We start from the raw sequence: 18,313 nt of genomic DNA on the forward strand, positions 1-18,313 counted from the left end.
TTTACTTACTAATTTTTGGTAAGTGAGATATTAGTTTTACATATAACTAACTAATTAACTAGACAATTACACACTCCAAATCACTGAGTTAGGAGGGGCTGGCTCTGGGAAATTTAGATTTGCCCTTGGTTGTAAATTCTGAAAATATGACCTGTAACTTAAATATTTGCACATGTAGAAAATGAGTCATGAGTGCAGGAAAATTCTTCCCCATTTACTGTTTGGAATCTATTAACTAAGCTTGAAACCCCTCTGGCTTCCTCATACCTTCATCCATCCACACAGACAGAATTTGAAGTTCTTCCTCTACAAATAAAGGAACAGAGTGTCTGAGGGCTTCAGGAAGAACTTAAGATGCTCACAAAGGAGACAGAGTTTGGAAGGACAGAGGACAGAAAAGACAAACTTGACCAACAAACAATACGGCCGACCCCAAATTATGGACAGCCTATGGTGGCTTCCTATAATCAGAGTAATGTTCAAGAATATGGAAATTAAAATCCATATAAATGACTATTTCTGTGCCAAAGAAACTACTAATGCAAAAATCAATCTAGAATGGCAATTCTTTGCCCGACCAGGGTTTTGACATTCTTGTAAACCGCAAAAATGTCCCACTATAAAGATGAGAGTGGAAACAATGCTCCCTAAAGCCATCCTGCACGTTTTCCCCTACTTCACTCTCTGGTTTCTCTTCATTAAAAAGCCCAAGCCCAAGCCCTTCTGACATTCAGAAGTCTATTGGATTAGGTATTTAGAAAGTCCAGCTGAATCAACATTTCAGTGAATGGACTCTGAGTGAGGGCAAAAGCCCAGGTATTTCCTCATAGCCAGTAGTCATATGAATTCTGTAAAACCTGCTCTTTTGTCCTCCTTGAAGGTAGCTAGCTGGGCACAGTCCTACTGGATGAGAAAACAATACCTTATGAAAAGGAGAATTGATTTACAACATTGGAGATTGATGCAAAATTAGAGTTTAAATTTTCTGCAAGATAGTTATAATTATAAATGTCTTTTTCTCTAAGCCTTGTGTCTTTAAGCTAAAAGAATTATGTATTTTCCTTGACTGGATCCTTAAATGATACCAAAACAAAGTCAGACAACATTAAACTTTCAATTAAAATATTAGAAGCCCTGTATTTAGCAAGGCTAAGTACTGCTCTAAATAGCAGGGACTACTTTAACCAACTTAAGATCAGATAGAAACAGTAAATTAGCCTTTGTTAAAAAGATTTTATTTATTTATTTGACAGAGATCACAAGTAGGCAGAGAGGCAGGCAGAGAGAGAGGAGGAAACAGACTCCCTGCTGAGCAGAGAACCTGATTTTGGGGAGGGTGGGGAGGAGTTTCCATCCTAGGACTCTGGGATCACGACTTGATCCTAAGGCAGAGGCTTTAACCCACTGAGCCACCCAGGTGCCCCATAAATTAGCTTTTTCAAGAGTATTTTTTCCTCATAATTAACCAACCGACCAACCAACCAAGTATACTTCTGTGCAAAACCTTACAAGGCTCTCAGAAATGTAGGAAGCTAAGGATAAACATCGTGCACTGCTCTGCCAATCCCACAGGAAGTCGAAAACATGCAGCCACAGAAGCAAAAAGCAATGACTTAAGGGAAAGTCATTTCCTCCTGCTTTAACTTTGATTGAAGTTTATTTTCATTTCATGTGAAGATGCTCAGATCTGGCAATGTCACCCTAAGACTACACCAAGCCATTATAAATGAGCCAGAATCAAAGAGGAAAGAATTATACAGAGAACTCTCACTTTGTCTGTTCTTCCTACTTTGTAAGTAATCCAGATCATGACTACAGACCTATTAAGGCTAAAACACACTCAGGAAGTAACAACCTCTTTTTCTGAAAACATTTCTGATGAACAGTAGTGCTAATATTATATATAGGAATTCAATCTTGGGCTCCTGCTGGCTCAGTCAGTAGAGCACACAACTCTTGATCATGGGGTTATGAGTTTGAGCCCCATGTTGGGAGTAGAGGTTACCTAAAGAAAAAAAAAAGAATTTAATTTTATTAGTAGAAAATACTTAAATAATAATAAAGTAATAATTAAACCTACATTATTAATAACATCTAGGGTGAAAGCAACTTTTTAAGGTGTGATTTTCCTCTGATTTTTTAAAATGTGAAAGGATCAGGCCAAGAGCATAAGAGTCTTTTTTTTAAAAATTATTATTGTGTTCAGGTAGCCAACGCATAGTAACATCATTAGTATTTGATGTAGTGTTTGACAGTTCGTTAGTTGCATGTAACATCCAGTGCTCATCACAACACATGCCCTCCTTAATACCCATCACCTGGCTTCCCCATCTCCCCACCTCCCTCCCTTCTGTAACCCTCAGTTTGGTTGCCGGAGTCCAGAGTCTCTCATAGTTTCTCTGCTCTCTGATTTCTCCCCATTCAGTTTTCCCTCCCTTCCCCTATGGTCCTCCACACTATTCCTTATGTTCCACATATGAGTAAACATAGGAGTCCTTTCTGAAATCTTGCTTCTTTGTTAGATCTCACCTTTAAAGAACAAATTTAAAATTTCTGCTCTTAGTACTACTCTGTTTCCAGCACTGCCTCAAGTGCTGTTTGTCCTATGAGGAAGTAGCATGCAAATCATGTATGTAACCTATGGTTTCCAATTGCTAACCTTTCCTTAAACTATGATGCATTCTGTTTCATTCTAAATTGAAATTCCATTCAAACTCCTCCAAGCAAACTCATCAAGTATATTTTCTCGGTAAGCATTTATTGAGTATCTATTATATGTTTAGCAAGGTACTGGGCACTGGGAATACACACGAACTCAGTTTGAGGGAGTAGACAAACATATACACAAGTGTAATTGATGAGGTATGTTCTGTAATATATAAACTGTAGATCTAAGTGAGCTTAACTGTTGAAAAGAGTGTCACTCAGAATGTCCCATAAGATTCAATAGCTCTTATAGCTACTAAAAGGAAATCTAAGAAAGAGTTTGCACAACCTAAAGAAATCTAAGAAATAAAGTTTCTTCTTCTCATCATGTGACAACAAAGCATCTGACTTATGTATGAAAGATATCCCAAGAGGTCTGACTCATCACAGAGAAATGATATGTTCTATTCTCTTTCACTCATAGTAAGTCTCTTTGATTTGTTCATGTCTTTTCCTATCCTTATTCACTGTCTGTTTTTAAAAACACTGATCCGGAAAACTAATTGAGATAATACATGTATTTATATATATAAACATATGTATATGTATATTTATGTATTCACATGTATATTTATGTACATATATGTTTATGTGTATATTATATATGTTTATATAGATTTGATTTATATATATGTGTTTATATACATATGAGTATGATTTTTGAATGTCAATGCATTGTCTATTTAAATAAGTAAAAATAATAGCAATAGTGCTTAGCACGTATTGAGTTTCTAAAATTGTATCATACACAGAATTAGGCACTTTACATGTATATTTTTATATTTAATTATTGTGAGTTGTATATACACACACGGTGAGTTTCATAGATCAAGTAATTATAGGTTTACACACATTGGACATTTGTATTTAGAAAGATTGCTCTATCATCTAGGGCTTCATTTTGCAAGGAGGAATCTAAAATCTAAGGAGGAAATATACTTTCCTGAAGTCATCTAGAGAATTTGTGGCAAGTTAGAACATAGAATGATTTAGTTTGAGGGAAATAAGCTTTCCTCAGCCCATTTGCAACTCCTTTATCTACCCTCAAACCCTTGCAATTCCAGTTGGTTTTTCTTTTTTTCTTTTTTACAAGAATACAGATTTTTAAAAAGTCTAAAATACATTTAAATCTAACCAATTGTTCTGTATAGATACAGAATGAAAGAGAAATCAAAGAAATGAGAGAAACATTTAATTAAAGACTAATTCTATTTATTGTCAATACCTATTATGAGTATCATTGGTTTTTGTTACAACACAACTATTGATATATTCAATCAGATATTTTTGAGATTAAATATAAAGGAAAGAAAGCCAAAAATATTTATGAATGATGAGAATAAAAGTTAGTATTCTAGAGCCTCAGAGATGATAAAAACAATGTTTCATGGGATAATTGGGAAAGTCTTTATAGAGACAATAGGATTTGACCCAGGCTTTAAGAATTAGGTCTGAACGGGCCTAGAAAGTTGGAATATATTCCAGGTGAGAAAAACAGCTGGAAGAGGACAGAGAACATGCCTTGGATGCAGAAGGAGATTTGTCATTGACCGGGAAGCTATCCCATGAACATTCACTGAGTGTTGTGTTCATTTCATTCTTTTCAAATTGCAAACAGAGACATACTCAGACGTCTCCTGTAATGGGATTTGTCTTATTTTGAGCAAGTTGTTCTCTAGAATTCCTTTGGTATCACTGTTCTCTCTCTTGTATTTATCTTTGTCCCTGTTTTTTGTTTGTTTGTTTGTTTGTTTGTTTTTGTTTTTTCTCTCTCTCTCCTCTCATTCCCATCTTGGAAGGTGGAGATGAGGCTGGGGGAGGGGGCATCAGGAAGATAAGTAAAATATTGATGAAACATTTGTCTATGACCTTGAGGAGTTCCCAGTCTCCAGGAAGGAAAGATGAAGAAAACCCACCAGAATAGATTCTATAATGGAAAACAGCAGAGGGTGCTATGGGATCAACAAGAAGGGCCCATTGTTCAGCCTGAAGAGTTTAAGAAGGGTTTATGGGTAGCTTTCTGGAGGAGATATTTAGGAACCAAGTCTTAAGTAAGCATCAGCAAGGTCAAGGTTTGTAAGATTGAAGGTGGAGGAAACATTATGGGCAACAGCATGCATGATTCATTATGAGGTGCATTTGAAGAACTACAGTCTTCTGGTATTTCTAGATTTTAAGGAGAAAGATGGAGAAAATAAGTAGTAACCAAGTCATAGTTGGGTTTGTGTGCCCTGCAATGGATCTGTGCTTGTCCCACGGCAGTGTGTTGCCCTAGGAAGGTTTTAAGCAATAGAGCATAGATGTGTATTTAGAAATATTATGCTTTTGGCTAAGTGGAGGATGAGTATGGGACAGGAGAAGATGAAGAACTGACTAATAAAAAGCACTCTGAAATATTTCTTAACTGTAGAGTTCATACTATCCCTTGTGTAGTCAATGTCCTGGAATCATTTGCCAGTGCTATGTTGCCTTAGGAAATATGGTGAAAAGAAATATTGTCAGAGAAAAGAGCAAGATAGAGAGATGGGGCAAAGAAAATCTCTTTTCTCTTGACTGCTGGGTGATGAAATACAGAGTGAACCAGATATCTTTCAGTGATGGGCTAGGGTAGCAGATTATTTTTTCATCATAGTGTTCCCACTCCTGAAGAAAGCTCTAGTCAACACTCCTCCATTATTGAAAAGGATCAGCTTCCTGTGCGCCTAGTGCAAAATGCGCATGTAGTGGCATGCATCATCACAGAATACAAAATTTAGCAATGCCACCTAGATCTCAGTGCCAAAATGTTGTCATACGCTATGCTTGATGATCTACAAGTATCAAGTGATTATCCCAGGAAAATCATCTAAAAATCCCCTTTTCAATCGCTCAGTTGAGTGGCAGCATTTTAGAGAGTTGAAAGTAACTGTAGTAGGCAGATGTCAATGAAAGAACCCTTAGCAATCCTGGAAGGATTTTCCTCCATACTCTTTCTTGCCTGATTTCGCACAATTTTGAGGTGGTTGAACTTGTTTGGCTTGCAAATTTGGAGAATGAAAGGGTAGACTCTTCATTAAATTAAGTCCAAAATGAGTTTACTAATACAAGAAAGCAGACTATTCAGTTTTATTCTTCATATTCAAAGTATAACTCAGTATGCTTGCATTTTTTATATATTCTGATCATGATACAGTAAATGTTAGGGTAATGCAGCCAAATCAAATTTGTTAATGAGAAAGAAGAGTGGTAATTGAATTTTTTTTTTTTACCTGAATTATCTAGATCATTTCTTTTCTGAGGGCGAATATACTGGGTAAATTTGGAACATTCCATTCAACTTTGCTTTTCACTGGCTACTTAATACAGTGCAGTGAATGCCATAGGCTTTCAAATATCATTAGACAAAAATGAAGAAAAGGATTGTGTAACTACTAGTGCAGACAGACATACAGAGGACAGTGAGCAATGCTGATTCAAGATACAGATTTTGATCCCTGTAAGCAGGATCCTAATACACATTCCTTATGGCTGCATGTTCTTTCTATTCATCTGTATATTTTCCAAGGAGTAAGCGGAGATTATTCTATGAGAGGATGTCTACTTTGCCAGCATTTCCTATTCCACAGAGAAAGGGCGGGCTGACATTGTGTAAAACTCCACAAGCTCCCACCCCAGCTCTGGTGTCATTTCCATATTGAACTCCAAATAGTTCCTTCCCCAGTGCAGCTGGTGATACCCCAGGAGGCTTTGCAACACTCCAGGTTAAAGGATCAGAAAGGCGATTTGGGGAAATGGAACCCTTCATTTCGCCATAAGCAGTGCTGCATTCTGGTTCATAGAACGAATTAAAGTTGGTTCATTATTTTTGTGTTGTAAGGACCTGTTTTATATTTTTATATTTTAGCAAGAGGCTTTTATTGAGGTTAAACAAAAACCTTGTTGTTTAACCCTTAAACTGTCCCTGTTCCCCTTCCCCCAGGGGATTCACTTAAAAACAAGTCCGGGAAACCAGCTCCAGGTAACAAAGCCCAGATACAAGGGAGGGTCAGGCCAGGTGGAGACATCAGTCAATGGGGGGTTGCATACTGTCTTCCTAGCTACCAAGGAGTATCCCCCCCACCTCCTCACCCCCCCCCCACGCCCTTTGGGATCCTTTTCGGAGCCAATCCTAATCAAGATGTAATAGGCTGGGTCAAATGTCTACTAGGGTAAATTGTAACTCAATTGGTCACCTAGCATCACTGTGGAGTTTCCTGTGTGTGTTAAAATCTCATTGGTCACCTGCGCATGGCCAGGCCCAACCGCATGGCCTTTGCCCTTAAAAGCTAGATTGTGAAATAGAGAAGGGTCTCCCTCTCTTGTAAGAGGTGAGTCCCTGACACATTTGGTTAGATTCTTGATGCTTGGTGGGAAATAAAGCTTTGCTTGACCTTCACTTTATATCAGTCTCGCTCCTTTAATCACAGACCCGTTATTGGGGCATAACAGTGTCAAAGTAGCACCAGGCTTAGTCTCCACAAAGAGAAAGAGGCCAAATCAATAGTATTTGTTTTGCTTTTGTTTTGAGGTTTTTTGTTTTTGTTTTTTGGCTTTTTTTTTTCTTTTCAACTGTAAATTTAGAAAGACCATGGGAGACACACAATCTATTTACCCGAGTCAATTTTAGCAGCATTCTTTATCTTTCTTTCCCTGCTTCATTGCACAAAGGAAGGCCTTCCTTAGAAATCTGTATTTGCCTATGAATCTTAAACATCAAAAGGCATAAGTGGATCAGGACATCCCTTTTACAACATTTGTTTTTAATTCCTGGTCCCATTTGTTACATTTTCATACTTAAAACCATGTACATCACACTTGCATTTATATACATTACACGTGTGTGTATAAATACACATTTACGTTTGTAATTATTTCCAGCATAGGTCTGAAATATAATAGATGTTGAACAATTAATTAATTGGTTAATTAGACAAGAAACAGTTGAAGCAATTATCACTATAACAAAACTAAATCATCTTTCTTTGAATCTTACATGTAATTTGCTTAACTCTTAATGTGTATCTGATGTATACATATGTTTCTGAAATAATAAATATATTTCTATGCATATTAAGCTTTAGAAAAGGGAATGCTTCTTTTCTTGAAATCTTGAATGCTTATGGTGAATCTAGGAGAGTAATATTGAAAGCAAACATATATTGTTAAAAAGAAACTTTAGTTCTTTTTTTAACATTCTCAGTTTTTAGTGGGAGCTTTGTCTTAATCTTTTATACTTGCTTGCATTGTTCAGATAAGCACATATGGTTTGCCTCCAGTAGATTTATTCTGGTTTGGGTCATTGAATGGGTGGGGTTTGAAATATTCATAGGGAAAGGAACAAGTGGTGCTAGTATAATGATAAGGAACAAAAGTGCCAAAGTTAATTTTTAATATTCACAGATGTGTGGCCATTTGTTAAAAATGATCCCCAAAGTTTTTATTAAAGGACCGCATTATGAGCTTTTTTCACACGACAAAAAAAGAAAAAAAAAAAAGACCACAAAAATGTTTTGGATTGATCTGTTTCTTCTTGGCTGTGGAAACTTACATTAAATATTATCAACAGGCAGCCAAATACCACAAAGTTATTACCTTTCAGGACTTGTTTCAGGGTGGTACTGCTCCTGGCAGAATTCCCCATGTCTAATTACCACGTGCAGATTTTATGCAGCTTGTATCACATTGTTTCAATAAAAACAAGATGATCCTATTAGTGAACATGTGTGAGGGAAAAGGGCAGCCTCAGGAAACTCCTCCGAAGCGATCATTCTGGATACAGTCTCCAACTGGGCTTGACTCATGTGCCTATCGGTAGGGAAGATAGCAGTTGCACTTAAGATGGTTTTGTTTGAGTCAAACGATCAGGCCTCTCCTGTTTTATCTTAAACTTGTGGAGATGGTTTATGTTTCTGATGAGGGCAGCCAAATAATGCACTGGTAACCCAAGCCTATTTATCCTGCGGCTATGGTGTATGTTACATTATACTTTACCTTTCAACCTAGGGGATGATCTAAGTTATAAGGTGTTATTTGCTTCCCCTGAGCAGAGGTCCATCTTTCAGATTAGCCTTGGAAACCTCCTCTCTGAAATCAGTCTCTCACTTAGTCTTTGGAGGAGGTGAGTTTACGGTAGGGTTCAGTGAGTCACCACAGACACTTAAATTGTCCCTCTGTTTTTGTTTTGCTTTTGTTTTTTGTTTTTGATTGCTTTAATGCATGGTATCAACACTAGTAAGCTCATGATGCTCCTTTTCAAATTTGTTATCCCTTCTGTAGTCTGTATCTTAGTTGGTGCATCAATTCTCATTAACTTCTCAAAACTTCTTCCCAGTCACTGAGAGTTTCGACCCTTTGTTCATTTCTCCTCTGGGACTCTATTCCTGTCATCTGTTTCCATTGGCTTGTTCAATATAAAATTCATCAGAAGAGAATTAAGTCTTTTCTGAAAGAAAAGAGGATTTCTATAACAAAGACTGTTTCTCACAATAAACTGAAGAAAAAAAGTAAAACAGAAGGGAAAAGTACCTCAAATCTTCCCAAACGTTTGTCTAATAAGTTACAACATTGCAAAAAATTCCATCTTCTTCAAGCTCATTAAAAAAGAATATTGGTGTGCCTGGGTGTCTCAGGCAGTTAAGCATCTGACTCTTGATTTTGGCTCAGGTTATGATCTCAGGGTTGTGCGATCAAGCCCCACCCTGGGGCTGGAGTGTGATTGAAATTCGCACCCTCTCTCTCCCCACTGTTCCTTTCCCCCTTGCATGGGTGCATGCATTTTTTCTCTCTCTCTAAATAAAGAAATACATAAAATATTTTGAAAAGAATATTTTAAAATAATGAATTATAGTTCAGTATGCTTATTATCTATCTTTTTAACTTTTAATACATACTTGCATCCTTTATTAAAAAACTATTATATATTGTAATGACAGTGTATATGACTTACATATTTACAAATTTTTCAAAAGATCAGAGATAGTTTTTAAGAAAATACAGAAACCAGGAAAGGGAGTTAATTTTACCTTTAATCTGATGTAAAAGAGTGGAAATGGTTAAAAGGTAAATCACATGGAGTTTCTTGGTAACAAAAAGATGACAGAAAGAAACATCATTTTTCAAAAGATATTTATGTAACTTATCACAGATAAACAGACAAGTCTCAGATATTTAAGAAATATTCTTCTAAATTCTTTGCAGTTGTGGAATCTGAAACCCCTTATTTATCTGAGACTATCTCTCTCCCATGGTCCTGCCCCTTACCTGAATCACATAGTTAAGTGATACTCCAACTGAACTCTTGATTGCTTCTAAAATTCATCAAGAGTGATGACATTAACTGTGTTTGTTGATCAATTTTTTACCTGGATATTAAAAATCATTTCAAGCTATAAATTCTTTTAGAAAGCATATTAATTCCCTCAGGAAACAAAAGCATCATTAACTAAATTAGCATATGTGTGTACCAAGTAAGATAATGGCATACAAGTGATAGATATGATCTTTAGGAATTTAACATAAACATCTGACTATGAAATTAAATATCATTAGCTATGTAGATTTTAAATTACAGAATTTATATACTTTTAAATGTAGTACCTAAAAAAAAAAAATCATAAAATGACTTTCAGCTATGGCAGGGTAAGTATGCATAAGTGTCTCTGATAGGAAATGTGAGATACAGTAGTTACAAAAAGGGAATCAAAGTTCTAGAAAAGAAAGGCAAGAAATTGTGTCTTTCTTTATTGTTGACTTATATATTTCCTCAAGAGCCTGATTTGTGATTTAGTTCAGATAACTAGTGTACTCTCCTAATATTCAAAACCTTAGAAATTTCTTTTCTTTTACACTGAGCCATTTGGGTGACTTGGCACACACTTCTTTGAGGCTTATCCTATAAATGAGCCTCTGATAAGCAAAGAAAAACATACCCTTTTACCCCAGCAGTTCCATAAAGATTTGGTACTTCCTATCCAGATTAGCAGTTAGAGCTGAAATTACCCTGAAACAAATCAGCTGGTTATTCTACAAAAAAACATAAAATGTATATGTTGACCAGCCTCTTCTTTCCAGGTCTCCAAAATCTCTGTGAACAGATTCTTTTCAACAGGGAGTATCTCAGCCATGCAGGTGGATGGGACACAGATATACATGTTGCAAAAGAACGTAAGTGGGCCAAAGTTCACAATAGTTTGATGAATAAACAAAGGTCACAAAAGCTGGAAATACAGACAGTCTTAGCAGGCTTCATATTTCTGCTGAGTCAAGTCTAACAAAAACAAAGCGTTAGGTGTCAGTAACCAAATACGGGGTTCATTCTTGTTTTTCGGTTGTTGTTGCTTTGTTTTGTTTCAATGTAAGTTAATTATATTGTGAAATTTAACTCTTCGACTGAATCTGTGATTCAGTAAGTATCAAATATTGTAAAGTTTATGAGGAAGTAATAATGCTTTAGCTCAGTTCTGTTTGGTGCCATTCAAGTTAACTGAGTCTCTGTGGTAGAAAAAGATGAACGAGGGGCTAAGTATGTAGTTGGAGGGTATAATGCAATTCACTTATATATGGAATATAAAGTCTAATGGGACCAATATTGTAAGATAGTAAAAAGTTCTACGAAAAAGTGACAAAGATGAATTCTGCTTGACAAGTTCAAATACATTGCCTAGAACATAACAAATGGTTACAATTTTCACATGCATTGATCTAGACGATGGATCCGCTAGCAGCAACATTTTTTTGTAGTTGCTTTTCAGTTTTTGCATTTAGTTGGGACTGGAGAGAAGATAAGACTAATTCTAAGTTTTTCTAAAACTAAGGATTATAATTTTATATTCCTTCACAAACTGATTGCTACATGATCTCTCTGACTCTCCTACTTACATCTTGTACTCCAGATCCGAACATTTCACAAATTTCCTAATTAACCAGACTTTTTCATGGTGTCTCACATTTATATGTGCTGCTTCCTCTGCCTAGCATGTTCTTCTCTTACTCTGTATGGGTTTTTCCTTTAAAACTCAATATGAACGTGAAACCTTCAGCAACATCTGTGGTTGCCAGTTGCTCTAATCATAACTACTTCTATTGGCTTCGTTTTCCACATATTTCATTACATACGGTCTGGCTACGCATTAGGCTGTGAACCTGTGTTCATTCCCCTTGGTGGTGCAATGGTTCCTAAGAATATCTGAAGCATGAACAAATGGAGGCTACTATCATCCATACAGTCTTTCCTAACTATTTCTCTCAGCAATGACATTATCTTCTTTGAATTCCTGCTGAATTTACAGCTTTAGGGACTTCTGAAAAATAAGCCTTGTAAGTAAATTCTAAAAGATTAACTACTCTGTAACATTTAGAAAATTTTAAAGGATATGTGCTTTACAAATGCTTAAATGCATTTATTCAATAAGGCTTGTTAAGTGACTTCTGTGCTAAAACCTTGTACTTTATGAGGTAATATGAGAGATACAGACAGAATATACTCATAGTGCTTAATCAATATTTATAAAATGAGGGGTGCCTGGGTGGCTCAGTCAGTTAAGTGTTCAATTCCTGATTTTGGCTCAGGTCATGATCTCAGGGTGGTTAAGATTGAGCCCTATTTGGGGCTCTGTACTCTGCCCTGGGTCTGCTTGAGATTTTCTCCCTCTGCTCCTCCTTTTCAAGCTTTCTCTCTCAAAAAAAAAAAAAAAACAATACATAAAATATTAAAAAAAATATAAAATAAATGCATAGTAAAATAATTGTGAGACACCAGGAGGAATGGAATAGACATTGTTTTGGGAATTCAAAGTGAAGAGAAGAGCACTATCATTCTTTTTGTCTTAAAGTTTTAAAATTATTCTTATTATGGTAAAAAACACGCAACATGAAATCCACTCTCAACACATTTTTAAGTGTAAAGTTAAGAACTGTTTACTGCAGGCACAATATTGTACAATAGATCTCTAGAACATTTTCATTTTGCATGACTGAAACCTGATATCTCTTAAGAAACATCTGCCCATTTCCCTTCCCCCTCTCCCCTGGTAGCCCTGTTCTACTTTCTGCTTTGATAAGTCTGGCTATGCTAGAAACTTCAAATAATGGACTCATGCAGTATCTGTCTTTTTGTGACTGGCTTATTTTACTTTAGTGTAATGTCATCAAGGCGAATCCATGCTGTGGCACATGACAGGATTTCTTTCTTTTGTATTTCTGAATATTTCAGTTTATGTGTATATCCTATTTTCTTTACCTTCTCATCTATGGGTTGCTTCCATTTCTTGCCTGTTGTGAATAGTACTGCAGTGAACATGGGAGGGCAAATATCTCTTTGAGATCCTGATTTCAATTCTTTTGGATAAAAACCCGTAGGTGGGATTGCTAGATTGTATAGTAGTTCTATTTTTAATTTTTTTGAGTAACTTCATTACTGTTTTGCTGTCACACTGCACCATTTCCCATTCCTACCAACAGTGCACAAGGCTATATATAGATTCTCCACATCCTTTTCAAAATGGGATTGATGGATTGATTGACTTCTATTTATTTATTTTTCATTTGTTTGATAATGGCCATACTAACAAGTGTGAGGTGATATTTCATTGTAGTTTTGGTTAGCTTGTCCCTGAGGATTAGCGATCTTGGCTTTTCATATGCTTATTTGTCATTTGCATGTTTTCTTTGGAGAAGTGTTTATTCAAGCACTTTGCCCATTTTCTAATTGGGTGATTTAATTTTTTGCTGATGAGGTATGGGAATTACTTATGTATTTTGGATATTAAACCCTTATAAATATATAGTTTACAGCTATTTTCTTTTTTTTTTAAAGGATTTTATTTATGTATGTATTTATTTGAGAGAGAGAGAAAGACCATGAGAGGGGTGAGAATCAGAGGGAGAAGCAGACTCCCTGCTGTGCAGGAAGCCTGATGTGGGATTTGATCCCTGGACTCTGGGATCATGATCTGGGCTGAAAGCAGTTGTGTAATCAACTAAGCCACCCAGGTGTCCCCATTTTCTTATGTAATATAGGTTGCCCTTTCATTCTGTTCATTGTTTACTGGCTGTAGGGAGCATTTGAGTTTGATGGAGTCCAGTTTGCCTATTTTTCTTTTGTGGTCTGTGCTTTCATTATCATATTCAAGTATCATTGCCAAGAGCAATGCCATGAATGTTTTCTTCTAGGGGTTTTACAGTTTCAGTTCTTATCTTTATTTTTTAATATATTTTGAGATGATGTTTACATATATTACAAGATAGGGATTTAATTTCCCTCTTTTGCATTTGGCTATCCAGGTTTCCCAACACCATTTGTTGAAGAAGCATGCTTTTCCCATTGTGTATTCTTGACACTTTTGTTGAGGACACGCTGATATATGTGACCGTTTATTTCAGGGCTCTCTATTTTGTTCTTTTGATTTGTATGTCTGTTTTTAAGCCAGTGACATACTGTTCTGTTTACATAGCTTTATAAAATGTTTTAAAATAAGGAATTGTAAAGCCTCCAACTTTGTTCTTCTTCTTAAAGATTGTTTTATCTATTTAGGATCCTTTGTGTTTTCATGTGAATATTTTAGATTGTTTTTCTATTTCTGTAAAAAAAGTCATTGGATTTTTGTTAGGGAGTACATTGAATACGATTGCTTTGGTAGTATGGACAATTTAACAATAGTAAGTCTTCCAATCCATGAACATGGGCTATCTTTCCATTTATTTGTGCTTCTTTACTTCTTGTAGCAATGTTTTGTAGTTTTCAGTAAACAAGTCTTTCAGCTCTTTGCTTAAGTTTATTTAAAAATAAATATTTATTCTTTTTTTAATGTTTTTGTAAATGGAACTATTAATTTGCTGTTCAGTTTTTTCTTAATATGTAGAAACACAGAAACAGAACAGATTTTTGTATGTTGATTTTGTATTTTGCAACTTTAATGAATTCATTTATTAGTTTTAACTGTGCGTGTGTGTAGCATCTACATATAAGATCATATGATCTGAAACCAGAGATAATTTTACTTCTTTTTTTTCCATTTTGCATGCCTTTCATTTCTTTTTCTTGCCTAATTGCTCAAAATAGGTTATCCTTGCCTTGTTTCCTATCTTAGAAGAAAAGTTTTTTATCATTGAGTATGCTAGCTGTGAGTTTTACATTCATGTCCTTTATTATGTGGAAGTAAATTTTTGTTACTAGCTTGTGAGTTTTTTTTAATCATGAATGAGTGTTAAATTCTCTCATCTGCTTTTCCCCATCTTTTGAGATGATCTTGTGTATTTTATCCTTTATTGAGTTTTGTGGTGTATCACATTCATTGATTTTTGTGTGTTAAACCATTCTTGTATCACAGGAACAAATCTGAATTGACCATGTTGTTTGATCTTTTTAATGTGCTGTTCAATTCAATTTGCTAGTACTTTATTGAAAAATTTTGCATGTTCATCGGGGATATAAGCCTGTAGTTTTCTTGTAGTGATTATTTTTTTCTGGCTTTGGTAATCAGGGTAATGTTGACTTCATAAAATGAGTTTGAAATGTTTTCTCCTTTTCAATTTTTTGAGTTTGAAAATATTCAGTTTTAATTATTCTTTAAATGTCAGAATTCATCATTGAAGGCCTCTATACCTGAGCTTTCCTTTGTTGAAATGTTTTTGATTACTGACCAATTTTAATAATAATACTTCTATTCAGTTTCCTATTTCTTTTTGCTTCAGTCTTAATAGAGTATACCTTTCTAAGAAATTATTATTTCTAGGTTATACAATTTCTTGGTGTATAATTTTCCATAGTAGTCTGTTATAATCCTCTTTATTTCTGTGTCATCAATTGAAATTTATCTTTAATTTCTTATTTTATTTATCTAATTTTTTCCTTAGCCTAAAAAAGTTTGTCAATTTTCTTGATCTTTTCAAAACACCAATTCTTAGTTTCATTTATTTTTTCCACTTCCTATTTTGTTTATTTATATTTTAGTCTGTGTTATGTCTTAATTCTGCTAACTTTGGGCCCAATTTGTTTTTCTAGTTATTGAAGTATAAAGTTAGGTTTCTTAGTTGATATCTTCTTTTTTAATACATAAGGGTGTAATGCTATGAACTTCCCTCTTAGATAGTCTTTTGTTGTATCCATTAAGTTTTGTTTTGGTATGTTATGTTTTGTTTCATTTATCCCAAGATATTTTCTAGTTTTCATTCTGATTTTTAATTTGACACATTCTAATTTTCCCATTGATTTCTTTTACCCAGGGGCCCAAGAGTATGTTTTTAATTTTCACATATTTGTGAATTTTCCAATATTTTTTTTCAACTGTTGATTTCTAGTTTCATTCCATTCTGGTCAGGAAAGATATTTGGTATGATTTCAATCTTCTCATATTTGTTTGACTTGCTCTGTGACCTAACATGTGATCTAGCCTAGATAATAATCCATGTGCCTTGAAAGGAATGTGTTTTCTGTTGTGTCTGGGTGGAATGTTCTGTATATGTCTGTTAGATCAATTTATTTTTATCATTTTCTAATTGATCTGTCTGAGTGTTCTATCTGTTATTCAAAGTGGGGTATTGAAATCTCTTACTATTTTGTGTTGCTCTTCACTCTTCTTCAGTTCTGCCAATGTTTGTTTCATATATTTAGGTGTTTTGATGGTGGGTGCATATATATTTATAATTATAACATGTGCCTGATGAATGACTGTTTTAGCATTTTATAATGTTTTTCTTTGTCTTGTGGTAATTAAAAAAAAAGATTTTGTTTATTTATTTGACAGCGAGAGACACAGTGACAAAGGGAACACAAACAGGGGGAGTGGGAGAGGGAGAAGCAGGCTTCCCACTGAGCAGGGAGTCCAATGCAGGGCTTGATCCCAGGACCCTGGGATCATGACCTGAGCTGAAGGCAGACACTTAATGACTGAGCCACCCAGGTGCCCCTATCTTTTTGTAATTTTTGATGTAAAGTCTATATTGTCTGATATAAGTATGGCCATCTCTGCCCTGTTTAGGTCACTAATTGAGTGTAATATCTTTTTTTTGTCTTTTCATTTTCAGTCAATATGTGTCCTTAAATGAGTGTTTTGTAGGCAACATATTGTTGGATACTGGTTTTTTTGTTGTTGTTTTCATTTTGCTTTTTAAATATTTTCAGTCACTCTAGGTCTCTTGTTTAGGGAGTAAATCAATTTAAACTTAATTATTGATCTGGAAGGACTTATTGCTATTTTGTTAACTGCTTTGTTTGTCTTCTAGTTCTTTAATTCCTCTTTTCCTCTCACTGTCTTCCTTTGGGTTTCACTTTTTTTTCTTTTTTAAAGGGTGTACTTTGATTCCTTCCTTATTTTCTTTTGTGTACCTTTTACGGGTATTTTCTTTGTGCTAATCATGGGGCTTACATAAAACACTTAATAGTTATAATCATCTATTTTAAGATGATAACTACTTAGCTTCAGTCACATACATAGATTTTTAAAATACTTTTGTCTTTTGACTTTTATAACTGAATTAAAAGTAATTTATTCTTCTGCCTGTGGCTGTCCAATTTTCCAACACCATTTGTTGAAGAGACTGTCCTTTTTCTATTGGATATTCTTTCCTGATTTGTCGAAGATTATTTTACCGTACTGTTTAGGGTCCATTTCTGGGTTCTCTTTCTGTTTCATTGGTCTCTGTGTTTTTGTACCAGTATTACACTTTCTTGATGAGTACGGTTTTGTAATACAGCTTGAAGTCTGGAATTGTGATGCCTCTAGCTTTGATTTTCTTTTTCAACATTCCATTGGCTATATGGGATATTTTCTGGTTTCATACAAATTTTAGGATTGTTTATTCCAGCTCTGTGAAAAGTGTTGATGGTATTTTGATAGGAATGGCTTTGAATGTATAGATTACTTTGGGTAACATAGACATTTTTACAATATTTCTTCTTCCAGTCCAAATACTCCATGGAGTATTTTTCCATTTCTTTGATTCTTTATCAATTTCTTTAGTAAGTGTTCTATAGTTCTGAATACAGATCCTTTACCTTTTCAGTTAGGTTTATTCCTAGGTATCTTATGGTTTTTGGTGCAATTGCAAATGGGATCAATTCCTTGATTTCTCTTTCTTCTGCCTTACTGTTATTGTATAGAAATACAACTGACTTTTGTGCATTGATTTTATATTCTGTGACTTTGCTAAATTCCTATATCAGTTGTAGCAATTTTTTCCTGGAGTCTTTTGAGTTTTCCTACATAAAGTGTCATGTCATCTGTGAAGAATTAAAGTTTGACTTCTTTGCTGATTTGGATCATTTTTTTTTTTCTATACCATACACAAAAAAATAAACTCAAAATGGATGAAAGACCTAAATGTGAGATAAGAATCCATCAAAGTTCCAGAGGAGAATGAAGGCATTAATCTCTCTGACTTCAGCCATAGGAACTTCCTGCTAGATATGTTTCCAAAGCTAAGAGACACAAAAGCAAAAGCCAAAAAGCTTTTGCACAGCAAAGGAAACAGTCAACAAAACTAAAAGGAAACCAACAGAATGGGAGAAAATATTTTCAAATGTCTTATAAGATAAAAGGCTAGTATCCAAAATCTATAAAGAAGTGATTAAAGTTAACACCTAAAAGCCAGT

This window comes from Mustela lutreola, chromosome 12 (genome assembly GCF_030435805.1).
Source record: "Mustela lutreola isolate mMusLut2 chromosome 12, mMusLut2.pri, whole genome shotgun sequence".
NCBI lineage: Eukaryota > Metazoa > Chordata > Mammalia > Carnivora > Mustelidae > Mustela > Mustela lutreola.